This window comes from Saimiri boliviensis, chromosome 5 (assembly GCF_048565385.1).
Source record: "Saimiri boliviensis isolate mSaiBol1 chromosome 5, mSaiBol1.pri, whole genome shotgun sequence".
NCBI lineage: Eukaryota > Metazoa > Chordata > Mammalia > Primates > Cebidae > Saimiri > Saimiri boliviensis.
In genome coordinates, this window is record NC_133453.1 from 90,953,739 (window position 1) to 90,971,666 (window position 17,928).

Genomic DNA, 17,928 nt, shown 5'->3' on the forward strand with positions numbered 1-17,928 from the left:
TCTGTATTAGGAGTTGTGCTCAAATGGTAGCTTGCGTAAAAATTTATTTCTGACCAAAAGTGCGGGGGTCAGTTAAATCTAGACTTTCAAAAGAATGATTTAAAAACGAGACACAAGCCTTATCAGATGATAGTAAATCATATGCAAGGATTTCCATAATGTAAAGAAATTAACATGTTGAAACTGAGAGCTGACTCCAAGGAATCCAAAGAATTTCTTTTTAAAACTTCTCAGACCTTTATGTCTAATTCATAACAACAGAAAATAAGAAAATATAATATCTGTCGGCTTTCTTTCTTTTAACTTACATCCAAAGGAATTCTCTGAGCACAAAATGATTTTTTAAAAAATGTGGATACAAAAAGCCCAGAAATGTAGTTCTTTAAATTTTTAGGACATCCTTAGTGAATCTAGGCCCTCACGGCAAGGTGTGTTGCTTTTCATATCCATTCATTCAGGTTCTCTAAGAAATCAGCTTAGCTAACTATATGCCAAAACCCGGAGGATGCCTCTCAAGCTTTCAGACATGGTGCATGGCTTTTTAAAAGAAAAATGATATGAATAACTGAAGTTGTCTGCAAAAACATGCGGGGCATAAAAACAAACCAAAGTGACTTAAAAAGTTTCCAATAATTGAATAATGGTTTCTTGAATTTTACATTACCTGCTTTTACAGGTGCTAGATATGCAGCCATAGACAAGTTTGCTTGAATATTCTACTACTGAGAGAAATATGTATCGCTGTAAAAAGAAAAAAAAAAAAAACCAAAAGATAGAAATAAAAGCTTTAAATAAAATCTTACATTTTTTAAGGAGTGCCTGTATAAGAAGGCTATACATGTGAAAAATATATTGGATTTAATCCATGCATAAATTATGCATATTCTTAATAACGACTAAAATATATTAGCACTAACAAGGGTCAACTGCTACTCTAAATCTTTTACTTGTAAATAGTTAAATATTTACAAAATCTTAGGAGGTATGCACTAAAATCAAACCCAGTTTTACAGATAAGGAAACTCAGGTCAACTGCAGCTGAAGTTATCAGATCTCACACAGCTACAAAATGGATGCACCAGACTATGCTGTTAGTACAGTTGAAAGATATTTTGGTTACTTTAGTCTCCATCTGATCTGGATTCTAAAATACAAAATGTTGAATCTATTGTAAAAATGCAGTGAGTATTTTTATATCAATTAACTTAAACAGCATACCCAACAAACTAGGAACAGAAAGAAATTTTCTCAATCTGATAAAGGGCATCTTTGAAAAAGTCACAGCCATCATGCTTACTGATGAGGCACTGCATGCTTTCTCTCTAAGATCAGGAACAAGACTTTCACTGCTTATATTAAACATTGTACTGGAATTTCCAGACAAGAAAATTAGGCAAGAAAAAGAAGACAGCCAGATATAAAAGGAATAATTAAATCAATCTTTATTTGCAGAGTATATGATTTATATAGAGAAAATCCTAAGAAATCAACAAAAAAACTATTAGAGCGAATAAATAAATGAGTTCAGTGAGGTAGGAAGATTCCAGACCAATATACAAAAGTTAATAATATGTCAGCACACCAGCAATAAGCAGTCGAACAGTGAAGTTAAGAAAATAATTCCATTTACAATATCATGAAAAGAAAATATTTATGAATAAATTTAACCAAAAAAGTATTAGACTTACACTGTGAAAACTAAAAAGCATTTCTTTATGATATTAAAGAAAACTTAAATAAATGAAAAGATATGTTACATTTCTAAATTAGAAGACTTAATACTGTTAAAATGTCAATAATCCCACAATTGATTTACAAATTCAGTGCAATTCCTATCAAAATTCAAGCTGGCGATTTTGCAGCAGCTGACGAGCTGATTAGAATTTCACATGGAAACTCAGGAAAAACCAAAACCATTTTGAAAAAGAGAAACAAAGTTACAAAATTCACACTTTACAATTCAAAACATATACAGGCCAGATGCAGCGGCTCACGCCTGTAATCCTGGCACTTAGGAGACCAATACAGAAGGACTGCTTGAGCCCAGGAGTTTGAGATCAGCCTGGGCAACATGGCAAAACTCTGTATCTAAAAACATAAAAATTAGCCAGGCGTGGTAGCATGCGCCTGTAGTCCAAGATTCTTAGGGGACTGAGATGGGAGGATCACTTGGGCCCGGGAGGTTGAGACTGCAGTAAGCTGTTTGTACCACTGCTTTTGAGCATGGGTGACAAAATAAGGCCCTGTCTCAAAAAAAAAAAAAAAAAAAAAAAAAAAAAAAGCAAATTACAAAGCTACAGTAATCAAGATAAGATGGTACTGGCATAGGATAGACATATACAAATATGGAACAGAACAGAGTCAAGAAGTAAATGAAGTAAATCCTTGCCTTCACAGTCAACTGCTTTTTGACAAGGGTACTAAAAGTATTCAGTCAGAGGACTCACCTTCAATAAATGTTGCTGGGTAAACCAGAAAGCTACATAAAAAACGATGTTGGATCACCTCCTCACACCCTTCATAAAAATTAACTCAAAATGAATCATATACCTTTATGTAAGAGCTACAACTATGACATCTTAAAAGAAAACACAGGAATCAATCTCAGTGACCTTAGGTTAGGCAAAGACCTTTTAGGTATGTCACCAAAAGCACAAGTAAAAGAAGAAAAAAATAATAAATTTGACTTCATAACTGGGAAATTTTGTACTACATAGGACACCATCAAGAAAGTAAAAACCAATAGGATAATAGAAAATATTTGTAAATCACATTGGATTAAAAAACTTAAAATCACAATGCATAAATAACACAACTCAGTCATAAAAAGACAATTCAGCTAAAAATTGCACAAAGGATTTAAATAGACATTTCTCCAAAGAAGTTATAATGTGGCCTATAAAGATAGGAAAAGATGTTCAATATCATTATTCATTAGGAAATATGAATCAAAACCACAACTAGACACCATTTCACATTCACTAAAATGGCTACAGTAAAAAAAGATAGATAATAACAAATCTTAGTGAGGACATGAAGAAACTGGAATGCTCATATGTTGTTTGAAATTTCAAATGGTACAGCTGCTTTTGAAAATACAAGTTTCTCAAAACATTAAATATAAATTCACCCAACAATTCCACTATTGAGTATATGCCTGAAAGAAGTGAAAACATGTCTACAAAAAAATTTGTACATAATATTCATATCAGCATTATTCATAAAAATATAGGTGGAAACAACTCAAGTTTCCATCAACTGATGAGTGAACAAAATGTGGTATATATCCATATCATGTAATACTATTTGTCAACAAAAAGTACTGAAGTTAGGAGATATACTACAACATGCATAAACCCTGAAAACTTTGCGCTAAATGAAAAAAGTCAGACACAAAACACCATGTTGTATGATTCCATTTGCAGAAAATGTCAAGAATAGGCAAACCTATAGGGAAAGACAACAGACTAGTGATTGCCTAGAGGTGGGAGTAGGGTCAGAGGAGAATGGGGAGTGATCACTAATGGATACAGAGTTTTTATGATGGGTAATACAAGCCAAAATGATGAATTTTAATAGTTTTGTTTAATAGGTTTGTTTTTTTTCACCCGGGCTGGAGTGTAGTGCCACAATCATAGCTCACAGCAACCTTGAACTCCTGGGCTCAAGAGATTCTCCCACCTCAGCCTCCCCAGTAGCTGGACTAGAGGCATAAACCACCATTCCAGCCTAATTTAAAATACTATTTTGTTTTAATGTTGCCCAGGCTGGTTTGAAACTCCTGGGCTTAAGCCATCCTCCAATCTCAGCCTCCTAAGTAGCTAGAATGGCATGCACGAGCCACTGTGCCAGGCTAATAGTTCTTCTTAATAACATAATTGACTTACAGCAATAAGCTAATATGGCAAATTAATTCATATTTGTAACTTGAGGGGAACATTTTGACACCAACTTATTTGGTAGAATGAGAGTTAATGGGAACATGATTACAGATATTCTCTCATTCTCCATTAATATTTACTACTTACCAACTATGAGCTTAGCACTGTGACAAGTTCTGGGTATACGGTGGTGACCATTCTTTAGGGGCTATAGTGGAATACTGGTAATAACCTACTCTAATAAGACACAGGACAAGATGCTTTATGGTGCTCTGCAGTACAGAATTCCAGGACTCGGCCAAAGCTTTTATTCCATGTGCTGGCCCAGATCAAAAACTCTTTTTTACTGAAGATGTTACAGTAAGCATATATTTTTAATTCAGCCAGTTTAGGTCTTATTCTAGCTATCAGATTTCGAGCAAGTGACCTAAATCTCTTTGTCTCAGATACCACATTTGCAAAATGGGGATAGTAATACGTACTACATTGGGTTCTTACAAGAATTAAATGAGATAATCCATTGAAGGCATATAGATCATTGCCTGCCATGTAGTTAAGTACTTAATAAATATAATAATGATAATTATGATGATGGAGATGGCAGCAGTGGTGTTCTTTTATCTATAGAGGCAAATTATTTCTCCATCCAGGTATGTGCTCTAGTTAGTCTAATTATTATAAAAGGATATTAACTTTACCTATTTTTTTATCTGGCTTAAAAAAAATCAGTATGTCCTTGGCTGGCGTCTATGCACAACTGCTTTCTATATAGCATCTGTGCAAGGTCTAGTGGAGAAAAATGAGATGTGGGAAATTACTTAAGGTGATGTAATTCATTCAGTATTCTAAATATTGTAAGTTCTATTATTAAACATAATTTCCAAAAGGTTATAAACTTGGACTACATATATGTTAGTCTTCTGCAGAAACTCCATTTTTTTTTTCAATGAAAAGGAAGCAAGAAAGAATAAGAGATCTATTACTGTACTTGTTATTGAAATCCTATAAAATCTATAACTATCTAACTTTTCATCATAATCTCTAAAGATGCTTTCACATTCTAGAAATGCCTTTTTTCAGCTTCTCTTATGGGTAATTGCTTTTAAAAAACACTGAGAGAAATGGTATTATAAAAAATTATTTGTTAGTTATATGTATAGTTATCAACCTTTTAGATACTGTTCTTAAATAAACTTTTACCACCAGAAGTCCATAAACTCAAATTACTGTATATTATCTTTATAAATCAAAAAGATATAAAATAACAAGGAATGATTGATCTATCTTAACATATAGAAAAGGAATAAACTTCCATTCTACCAGTTTATCATACACTTAATCAGTAGATAAAACCATTGTTCCCTATTTCATTCATGCCAGAGAAACCCTGCAATCAATCCCACCTATGTGTTTTGGAAGGCCAAGAAAACAAACAATCCTGTTAGTAGAGACCTACGTGAATAAGGATTACTGGATATAAAAGGTAGAATCAGCAGCTAAGAGGAGAAAGATCAATGTGAGCAATCAGTATAAATGATATTCAATGGAGAGAGATAATGCAAGAAACAGGAGAGGTGACTGAAATTTTCTAACTTTGTTTTCAGTTATACTGGAGAGGAATTGTGTCGATATAACAGAACTATACCACCAAAAAAGGGAGCAATCAATAATAAAACAACCAAAAAATGTTAAACCAATCTATACACCCACCCTGGTATATGAAATTTAGAATTCTTCCACATACTGAGGTAAAAGTATTTTTAAGTTGTTAATCTGCAAATTAAGTGAGGAGCAACAATTTTCTGAGAAGCAACAGATGACTCCTATTGTTTTTTTTTTTTTTTTTTTTTTTTTAGAAAACTTAGATGCTTAGTATTTACATGCTTGTTGTTGGCAGAAAGCAATAGTAAGATACTGCGGTCTGAAAGGACATTCAAAGTCGTGTTGGACTCAGGAATTCTTTGTTGAAGGACAATCCTGTGCTCTCTGCAGGAGCCTGGCAGACATCTCTGGCTTCTGAGCAGTGAATACTAGCAGTGACTTCTCAGTCATGGTGACAACCTATACAGAACCCTATAATTTCTAATATGTCTCTTGGTGGAGCGAAGAGGAAAGAGTACTAGCCACATTAAAAAACATGTAGGTAAATATAAATATTTAAACATAGAAAATGGGGCCAGGTGCGGTGGCTCATGCCTGTAATCTCAGCACTTTGGGAGGTTGAGATAGGCAGATGGCTTGAGCCCAGGAGTTCGAGATCAGCCTGGTTAACATGGCAAAACCCCATATCTCTACAGAAAAATACAAAAGTTAGCTGGGAATGGTGGCATGCATTTGTAGCTGGGACGCTGAGCTGGGAGGATCACCTGAGCCTGGGGAGGTCAAGGCTGCAGTGAGCCCTATCATGCCACTGCACTCTAGCCTGGGTGACAGAGTAAGACCCTGTCTCAAATGAATGAATAAATGTAAAAAATAAAAACGATAAGATCTCTGGAACAGAATACAGAAAGATATTTTATAATACTGCAGTAGAGATGTTCTTTCTTAATATGACACAAAGGCAAAAAACCATAAAAGAAAAGACTGACACATTTGAGTAAACAAAAATACAAAATGTAAATGCAGCAAAGGAGGATAAATTAGGAATAATACTTGTAACTCACAAAACAGTAACTATTCTTAACATACAAAATTCTCTCATAATCAATAAAAAACATAAACTATTCAAAAGAAAAATAAATGAAAGAAATAAATAGAAAATTTGCTAAAGGAAGAAACTCCTAACAATAGGGAATATTTCAGCACTTCCTATGTGCCAGGTACAAAAAGCCCATCCTAACTACCTTATATGCATTTTCTTGTTAGAAAAGAATACAGAATTCTCAACAATTCCACAAAATGGCTTTGAGAATTATATCAATTTCATAGTGAGGTTAATTAGCTTGTCTAAGTTATACAGCATGTCAGCAGCAAAGGCTGGGATGCAAGCTCTTTTAGCAGAACTCAGTTTTATCACAGCTCACCAATAACAATTCCACTATTGCAGGAATATTTATTTTGGGAAAATAATAATAAAGCACACAGATGTCTGTATATGACAATCAATGCACCCATTATTTGCAACGAAGAAAAAAGAAAAATGATCTAAATAATTATCAATAGGGAATAAAGTAAATCTATATGTAGTAATATGACAAGATGTTACCAGTATATTGATAGATTTTTTTAAAAGGAACTTGTACAAAAGAATTAGAGTATGACCCCACTGGTATAAATTTAAAAATTAAATATACATAATCGTATATATGTGTGCATACATATGTGCATATTTTATATATATGCACACACACACATATATATACATATATATATATATATATATATATATATATATATACACATACACACAAACTTAACAGTAGTTATCTATAAGGAGTACTGTTACAGGTAGAATTTTTATTCTCTGTTGTTTTATATTTGTATACCAGTAGCCTTTTTCTTTCAACATACACATTATTTTCATTATTAGAATCAGCAATAAAGACATTTCCAATTTAAGAAAAAAGAAGAGGAAACTACATTAATCAAACTAAGCTCGTAGTTTTTATATATTGGTAAAATATTCTGTGCTGTTATATTTCTTTCAGTTTATACTGGTAATTCCTAATATGTTATTTCTAATGATAGCCCACAGTAAGTAACTTATTCTCACCTTCAGACTTCAGACTTATTCTCACCTTCCTTATCCAGAATTCTCAGACAGCATTTAAACCAGCCACATTATTTATTGGTTTTCTCTAACAATTAAATTAAACCATTTCAGTATAGAGTCCTGAAGAGAAAGCAGTTCAGTAGCAATATGTACCAAAAATGGGAATACTTCTTTTTTTTTTTTTGAGATGAAGTCTTACTCTGTTGCTCAGGCTGGAGTACAATAGCGGGATCTCGGCTCAATGCAACCTCCGCCTCCCAGATTCAAGTGATTGTCCTGCCTCAGCCTCCTGAGTAGCAGGGATTACAGGTGCGCACTACCACACCCAGCTGATTTTTATATTTTTAGTAGAGAAGGGGTTTCACCTTTTTGACCAGGTTTGTCTCGAACTCCTGACTTTGTGATCCGCCCATCTCAGCCTCCCAATATGTTCAGATTACAGGCGTGAGCCACCATGCCAGGCCATGGGAATAGTCTTTACCTAGCAATTATATGTTTTATTCCAAAGAAATTGTATCCAAAGATTTATTTCATCAATATAATCAGAGCACTAGTATATAAAATATTTGAACCAACAATGGGAAGCTGTTTAAATAATTGTGGAACAAATACACAATATTATACAGCCAAATGCACAATATTACACAGCCAGTAACAGTACAGAAGAAAATTAAATAATGTAGAAAGATATTCACAATATACTGTTAATGAAAAGAATCAGGTAACAATCTAATTTTTAAAAATTCCTTAAAAATTTGGAAGAATGGGACTAAAATGATTATCTCTGCATGTGATTTTTATTTTCCTAATTTTCTTCTGTTTTCTTAAAAAGATATTACTTTGTTACAGAAAAAGTTTGAAAAATATAAAAGAATCAAACTTGTATGTTATGATAACCACTTAGTCATCTCCAGATTATTTACAAACAGAAAAAAAATGGGGTTGAAAGGCAGAGTGATGGGCATTTCATTTTCCAGTTTCACCATTCTGTCCCACTGATTAACTTTTCCTAGCAGCTGCTTTCATGCTGAAAATTAGCTGTTTACAACATATTAAGGTAATTGAGGCTACTCACATTCCTTTGGAACAGAAGAAGTAATGAAATGGTTTCTCTATACGTGTTATTTTAAGCTCCTCTATCTTCTAGTCCTCCAAGAAAACGAGGTATGTCAACAACATTTTAGTGAGAGAGATTAGAAGCTGCTAATAGTAAATGCCAAAAATATCAATAGTATAAGTTAGGGAGTAAGTATTATTTTAAAAATTTTCCACAAGGTAATATCCCCAGATAAAACACAATGCACCTAACATTACCCAAAAGTTTAACTTTATGAACAAAAGGGAAACATCAATCACTAGATGATAGAATGAATTATTACAAATGGTAGGAAGAAGCTGCAGGTCTTGCCACCTATTGATAACTCCAACTGCACCTCAAGTATTAGGAGTTTGTGTGATAAAAGCAGCAAGCTTTTAGCTATAGCTTGTTAGTGAACAGCTGTAGAAGTCACATAATAATGAGGGACATAGATAACTCACTGTAAGCTAAAGTAGAAGTAATATTGGTAATTGCTATCTGCATAACAGGTCTAATGGGATATTTATTTATTTAAGAGACAGGCTCTTGCTTTGTTGCCCAAGCTGGTCTCGAATCCTTGGCTTCCAGCAATCCTCCTGCCTCAGCTTTTCAAAGTGCTGGGATTACAGGCATGAGCCACTATGCCTGGCCATAGAGATTTTTAGATGACCAAACAGCACCTGAGTTTTAGAACTACTAAGTGGCAGACGGGATCTCCTGGGATTTCTGAGTCCAGATTGAATTATGTTTTCTTTTCCAATTTCAGCACCATAGTAGATCAAATGAGATGGACAAGTCATTAACAGAATATGGTGGAAACTGGATTTAAATAAAATGTAAATAGGGCCGGGCACGGTGGCTCAAGCCTGTAATCCCAGCACTTTGGGAGGCCGAGGCGGGTGGATCACAAGGTCGAGAGATCGAGACCAACCTGGTCAACATGGTGAAACCCCGTCTCTACTAAAAATACAAAAAATTAGCTGGGCATGGTGGCGCATGCCTGTAATCCCAGCTACTCAGGAGGCTGAGGCAGGAGAATTGCCTGAACCCAGGAGGCGGAGGTTGCAGTGAGCCGATATCGCGCTACTGCACTCCAGCCTGGGTAACAAGAGCGAAACTCCGTCTCAAAAAAAAAAAAAAAAAAAGAAGAAAAAAAAAGTAAATATAATTGGGTAACAAATGAGATAATGACTCAACAATAATCATTTAAAACTAAATTTGTTGAGAGACGAAATAGCATCTATGACTATTTTATTAAGTAGTGTAAACCATGAACTGCAAGAGGCTCATGTGATAATTCCTCACGCTTATTTTAGTTTGCAATGTGTTAAAAAATCATAAAGACGTACATTTTGTACCAAGTAGAAAGTATTTGGTACAAAGGTTTGTTAGGACATTTTAGGAAAACATTTCAAGAAACCTTATAAATAGTATAATTTTATAGAGAAGAACAGAACATTTTAGTTTAGGATATTTATGACAGAGCAGAACTACTAATAAAATATACACATGCTGCAGAGATTCCTTGGGAAATAGGATTTTGGTAAAGATCACAAATGTTCTCACGAACACGTGTGTGTACACACACACATATATACACAGTTTCTTACATAGGCTAGGAAAACTATAAACTTCTTTGAAAAATTTCAAACCTAAGAAAAGTTCCAATAACAGTATTCCCATAGAACATTTACTTTTCATCTTGTTTAACCGATTTCTAGACTCTCGTCACATTTGCCTCCCCTTATTTCTTGGTATGTGTTTGTGTGTATGCATAATTGTTCCTCCTTTTCCATGGTTTCAGTTCCCTGGTGTCAACTGCAGCCCCAAAATAGATGAGTACAGTTCAATAAGATATTTTGAGAGAGAGATAAACCACATTCATATAACTTTTATAACTATATTGTTATAATTGTTCTATTTTACAATTATTGGTGTTAATCTCTTACTGTCTCTATAAATTAAACTTATCATAGGTATGTATATATAGAAAAAAAACATAGTATATATAGGGTTTGGAACTATCAGTGGCTCCAGGCATCCACTGGGACCTTGGAACTTATCCCCCACAGACAAAGGGGGACTACTGTGTATCTGTATATATACCTATAATTTTTGCTGGGCCATTTGAGAATTAGTTGCATACACTGTGAAAATATATACTTTCATAGATATCTTCTAAGAACAATAATATTCTCATATATAATAGTGATAATATAATTATCAATTCAGGACATTTAACATTTATGTTTAATGCCATATAATCTATTTGCATTTTTCCATTTGCCTGCAAAGTGTTTTAGACAATCTTTTGCTGTTTTTGTTTTTTTTTCCCCTTCAATTTAGGATTAATTCACTCTTCATTCTCCTTTCACCTAGAGCAATTCTAAGTCTTGTTTGTTTTTTCACATCACTAACATTTTGGAAGAGTGAGGGTCAGGTGTTTTGCAGACTGTTCCTCAATTTGAATTTGTCTGGTAAATTCCCCATGGTTAAACTTAGGTTAAATATTATTGACAGGAATAAAGTGAAAGTGGCATCTTTTCCTTCTGAAGTTTACTATATTTGAAGGCACAGGATATCAGACTGTTCTTTACTGGTGCTGTGAAATTTAAACTTTGACTAAGACAGTATCTGCCAGATTTCTCCATTTTACAGATGTATTTTCATTTTTAATTAGTAAGTATATTCCAGACGGAATCCTTGTTAAACTAGCTTCTGTGTCCTTTGGACGTGTCACTTCAGTTTTTGAGCCTGTCTTTAAATTAAAAAATAAAGAACTAATTGAAAACAGAAGTCAACACATCCCCTGATTAAATTCAATGAGCAGAAGAAACTTAAAAAAATTTTTTTTTAAATAAAAACATCATAGAAATAAGAAACTATGTTGTATCCAGGAAACAAGAATCAGAAGCTATAGAAATGAAACTCTCAGAGGACAAGAAAGATTCATAAGAAATGGGGAGAGAGATCCAAGATGGCTGACCACTAGCAGCTCAGGATTGTAGCTCCCAGTGAAAGCACAAAGAACAAGAGGACACCACACCTTCACATGAATTCTTGTTGCTCACGTACCAGGAGATTCCCAGCGGAGGAGCCCCACGGGTCGCCAGCGCGACTCTTGTGACCGGCGAGGCGGTTTTGCCGGCGCCTTGGAGCGTCGGTTCTTGGTGCAGAGTCAGAAAAGCACCATCAATCTCAACGCCGCTGATTTAGTCGGTGCAGTGGGTTGCTCAGATTTCGGCGCTGAGAATCAATAAGTTGGACGTCCACTCAGAAACCCAATTACAAAGACGGTAAATATAAAGACCACAGATGGATAAATTTATAACGAAGGGAAGAAAACAGCCAAAAAACGCTGAGAATACCCAAGATCAGAACGCCTCTCCCTCAGCGGGGGATCACAGTTCCTCATCAGCAACGGAACAAGGCTTGATGGAGAACAAGTGTGTTCCAATTACAGAAGCAGGCTTCAAAATGTGGATAATGAGAAACTTCTGTGAATTAAAAGAACTTGTTTTAACCCAATCCAAAGAGACTAAGAACTTTGAAAAAAGATTTGACGAAATGTTAACAAGAATACACAATTCAGAGAGGAATATAAGTGAATTGATGGAGCTGAAAAACACAATATGAGAACTTCGTGAAGTATGCACAAGTGTTAACAGCCGAATTGATCAAGCCGAAGAAAGGATATCAGAGGTCGAAGACCAACTCAATGAAATAAAACAAGAAGACAAGATTAGAGAAAAAAGGATAAAAAGGAACGAGCAAAGTCTCCAAGAAATATGGGACTATGTGAAAAGACCTAATCTACGCTTGATAGGTGTACCTGAATGTGACGAAGAGAATGAATCCAAACTGGAAAATACACTTCAGGACATTATTCAGGAAAATTTTCCCAACCTAGTAAGGCAGGATAATATTCAACTCCAGGTAATACAGAGAACACCACAGAGATATTCCTCAAGAAGAGCAACTCCAAGGCACATAATCGTCAGATTCACCAGGGTTGAAATGAAGGAGAAAATACTAAGGGCAGCCAGAGAGAGAAAGGTCAGGTTACCCACAAAGGGAAGCCTATCAGACTTACAGCAGATCTCTCAGCAGAAACCCTACAAGCCAGAAAAGAGTGGGGACCAATATTCAATATCCTTAAAGAAAAGAACTTTCAACCCAGAATTTCACATCCAGCCAAACTAAGCTTCACAAGTGAAGGAAAATTAAAGTTTTTTGTGAATAAGTAAGCACTCAGAGATTTCATCACCACCAGGCCTGCTTTACAAGAGCTTCTGAAAGAACCACTACACATAGAAAGGAACAAACAGTATCAGCCTTTCTAAAAAAATACCAAAAAGAGCATCAATATAATGAAGAATTTACATCAACTAATGGGCAAAATAGCCAGCTAATATTAAATGGCAGTATTAAACTCACATATATTATTATTAATTCTAAATTTAAATTGACTAAATCCCCCAATCCAAAGACAGACAGGCAATTTGAATAAAAAACTAAAACCCATCAGTATGCTGCATCCAGACCCATTTCACATTCAAGGATACACAGACTCAAAACAAGGGATGGAGAAGGATTTACCAACCAAACAGAGAGCTAAAATAAACAAATAAAAAGCAGAAGTTACAATTAAGCAACAAATATCAAAAGAAGTAAAGAAGGACATTATATAATGATAAAAGGATCAATGCAACAACAAGAAGAGCTAAAGATCCTAAATATATATGCACCCAATACAGGAATACGCAGACATACAAGACTTTTATAAAGAGACTTAGACTCCCACATAATAATAGTGGGAGACTTCAACATTAATATTAGACAGATCAATGAGATAGAAAATTAATAACGATATCCAGAACTTGAACTCAGATGTGGAACAAGTAAACGTAATTAACATTTATAGAACTCTCCACTTTAAATATACAAAATATACACCCTTATCAGTACCACATCATATTAACTTAGAAGTTTAAACGAAATGTTGGTTGGCTCCTTGTTTGTTATTCTCTTCCCTCATTTTCTTTTATATCTCCATTATTAAGGACAATTATAGGCATACCCATATTTAGATTGCATTCTAGCCCGGGCAATAAAGCAATACTCCCATCCTCTCTCCCTCTTCCTCTTTCTCTTTCTTCCTCTTCTTTATTCTTTTTCTTATTAAAAAAAAAAAAAAGTTACCAATAACCTGTGAATTCCAAACTAAAAGCCATTGCTCAATTTGCATTTGTTTTGATACCTACCAGTCTCTGATCTACAGCCCCACTAATCTATGATTCCACCAGCTGGACAACACTACTAGAAACTGTTTAAAAAAAAAAAGATAAAAATAGCATAAATTTCTAAAAAGAGGGTTAGAAGACAAAGATAAAGAAGTCTCTTGTAAGGTAGAACTAAACCGTAAAGAAATTAAACATAGGAAAAAAAAAAAGGCATGACAATTAGAGGACCAGCCTGAGAGGTCCAGCATCCAAATAAGATGCTAAACCTAAAAAACAATCCTGTGGCAACATTACCACAAACAAAATGAGAAGACAAGAAAACTATATAAAAAAAAAACTGTGAAAAATTTCCAAATGGAAGAAGTTTACCTAACTTTTAGGCCAAAGGATGAAAACAAGAAAAGGAAGTACTATTATGAAAGAATAGAACACTAAGGGAAAAGAAGATCTTAAAAGCTTCTACAGTTTGGGCAGGGTAGCTCTGAGGCACAAGATGAGAATCTGAAAGGTATCAGTTTTAGTAACAATATGCTAAAGGAAAAGACAAGTCTTAAAAATTCTGAAATAGAGATGAGAATCCAAAAAGAGAATTAATGCAAACTAATTTTTATTCCTGATCACATTTCCTATCAACATTCACAAAACAGTTTTAGAAACACTAGCAGAAAAGATTCACACAAATCAGGAAACAACCAGACAAACCTGAATTCTGGCTCAAGCTCTCACTAGCTCTTTAATCAATCCATCACTAGAGTCTTTGAATCTCACTGTCATCATTTTTAATAAGAGGCCAATAATACCTAACTCAGAATTATTCCAAGAATCAAATGTGATTTTTGTGGAGCAACAAAATGGTACTTACCGTAACTGTGACTATCATCTTTAGAATTATTTCAATTGATATGCTATTCATAATAAATGAAAACAAATATTTAAATCAATGGTGAAAATATATTAACTTTAGTACTTTAGGAAATAGAATATGATGTGGTCAGCAAGGGATAACTGCAAAGCCATGACGAAACATGGAAAAGTATTTAGAACATGGCAAGAAAGTGATAGTTTATAAAATATAAATACAAAATAATTTTAACTACATAACTTATTTAGAAATTTATTAAATGGTATGTTGTCTATTTTTCTTTTTTTAGATAGATTTCGCTCTTGTTGCCTAGGCTGGAGTGCAATGGCATGATCTCGGCTCACGGCAATCTCCGCCTCCTGGGTTCAAGTGATTCTCCTGCCTCAGTCTCCCGAGTAGCTGGGATTACAGGCATGTGCCACCACGCCTGGCTAATTTTGTATTTTCAGTAGAGACGGAGTTTCTCCATGTAGGTCAAGCTGGTCTCAAACTCCCGACCTCAGGTGATCCACCTGCCTTGGTCTCCCAAAGTGCTGGGATTACAAGTGTGAGCCACTGCATCTGACCATGTATTTTTAATAATACTTATATCATTGTAGACAATGCGAATAAGCAAAATGAGAATGTTTTGAAAATCATCCCAAGCCACTTTCCCAAGATTTACTTGTAACCATTTAAAAAAACCCACAGCTTTACTGAGTTATAATTGATACACACAAAACTGCACATTATAAATGTACACACTTTGATGAGCTTGGATACTTTTAACTCTTCGATTATGTTTATATGTAATCATTGTTTTTTAAAAATTTTGATCATTTGTATATTTTCATTTGCAATCATCTCTTTTTCTACTAAACAAATTATCATGAACTTTTTTCCATGGCATAACTATCCTTCAAAGACATCTTTTAAAATTGCTATTTAACATTTCATTATATAGCTATTTAATAATTAACTCAACCCATTCTCTTATTATGAAATAATTATGTTTTCAATATTCTAATTTTCTATAAGGTAATGCAATGATTATATTCTGGCTAAAGGTTTGTACATATCTGTAATTATTTTTATAAATTCTTAGATTTCAAGTTTATGTCACAAATATATATACTTTTTAGTTTGAGACAGGGTCTCACACTGTTGCCCAGTCTAGTGTGCAGTGGTGCAAACTTGGCTTATGGCAGCCTCCACCTCCTGGCCTCAAGCAATCCTCCCACCTCGCCCTTCCAAAGTGCAGAGATTATAGGTGTGAGCCACCATGCCTGGCCAAATACAAGTATGCTAACAATTTGGACATACATTGCCAAACTGCCCTGCATAGAAGCTATTGCAATTAGCATTCTTGCTAGTAAAAGATATGAAGGCATTTCAATTTTTGAAAGTTCAATAATGAGTTTCATTATTCCTGCCTCCCTTCCATCTTTCTTTTCCTAACTTGATAAGAAAATGGTATTGTTCTGGTATTACCAGTGACTTTGAATATGTATTGCCCATGCAACATTTCTTCTTTAGAAGCATCTACATATGTTCTTTGTTCAGCTATTTTTTGAAGCACATGTTCATAATCAGTTGTGATTTTAGTCTTAGCCTTGGAATTTACAAGCTGTATGATGGACTTCTATTTCCTGTAACATGAGTACCACATAAAACAACTAAAATACTAGATGGATTATTAAAAAAATTAAAAAAAAATTTTTTTAAATCTCTTAAATGTACTCATGAACTACTAAGAAAAATACTGAGGACAAGATTAAGTGAAGACTGGTACTAAAAGTGGTATGACAAGCACTTACATGGTTTTTACCTTGAGAATATTTGCTGAATAAGCTGAAGCTGAGCATTAGGTGTTGTTTGTTTGTTTGTTTTTGCCTCAGAAGGTGGGACATCCAATAGCAGACCATTCATAACACTGGGACCACAACGGCTACTTACTTAGTGTAAGAGTTAACTAGACACATAACATTGATCACATAATAATAGTAAACATTTATAGAACTTACTGTGTTTTAAGTGTGTCAAAGATTTCAACTATTTTAATCCTCACAAAAAATATAAAGAAGGTACCATTATAATCCTCACCTTAGAGGTCAAGACGGTGAAGCACAGAAAGGTTAAATAATTTGCTCATGGTTAGTATTAGATCCAAAATGCAAATTTTGACAGTCTGTGTCTAAAGACTATGTTTTTAAAGCACTATGACACACTACTTACCCTCCTACCCTCCCCAGTCCTTTACCCTAAGGAAATGCAAGGAAAATTGGCTGTACAGAATGGTGGCACTGGGTGGATAGGGAAAATAAATATTCTCTGAGAATCTGTAACCACAACAGAGCCCTCAATGAAGTCTGTAGTTTGAATCCTCACTACTCATTTGATTCACAAAACCTCAAGCTAAGAATGTAAAGTCCTCCTATATTAATAGTATTGTACTGATACTGTTCTCAGGCACCTAACAGAAATATAAACATTCTCTTCACATGTAAAGATTAAAAAATGAATAGCTCAAAACAGAAAAAATCATTTAAATTCATTAAAAAAAATAAGACATTATGTATAAAACATACAAACAAAAATATAGGACAGAATCAATCCTGAGAAGATAGGGGTATTAGAATTACTACACACTATACACACAATATAACTGTTTCATATATTTCAAGAAATAACAATGCAAAAATAACCATTAACTCCTCCCCCCAAAAATTTCTAAAAATGCAAAGTATGATAACCAAAGCAAAAGAATCGGTAAATAAGTTAAACAGCAACTTTAATCTGGCTGAAAACAGAATTAGAAAACTGGAATGGAGAAATGAAAAAATTATACCAAATATAGTCATGAGAGGAACAGGCATGAAAAATAAGAAGACAATAAGTAAAATATATCTGAATTGGATTTCTAGCAGAGAGAGAAGGTGGAGGCTAAACTGGGAGAAATAATTTTGATTTAAAAAAAAAATCAAACAGTCAAGAAACTCAATGAATACCAACTAGGATAAATAAAAAAGAAAACACACTGTACTTATCATTGTGAAACTGCAGAAAATCATGGAAAAATAAAAGATCTCAAAGGGAAACAGTCAAAGGACCGATCCACTAATAAATGAGTTCTCAAAAGAAATAGTAGAAGGCAGAGACACTAATATCTTCAA

At 34.2% G+C, this 17,928-nt stretch overlaps 1 protein-coding gene across 10 annotated transcripts in view; it reads right to left on the reverse strand.

Moving 5' to 3' along the window:
* The window catches only part of MBD5 (methyl-CpG binding domain protein 5), a 478,342-nt gene that overhangs the window by 368,789 nt on the left and 91,625 nt on the right, over positions 1-17,928 (reverse strand). The window contains exon 1 of one of the 10 annotated variants that reach the window (XM_074399717.1): positions 665-7,241. The exons of the other annotated variants lie outside the window; for them this stretch is intronic. The gene's annotated coding sequence lies outside the window, so the exon portion shown is untranslated. Of the gene's footprint in view, positions 1-664; positions 7,242-17,928 lie in introns of those variants that run through there. 10 annotated transcript variants of the gene reach the window in all.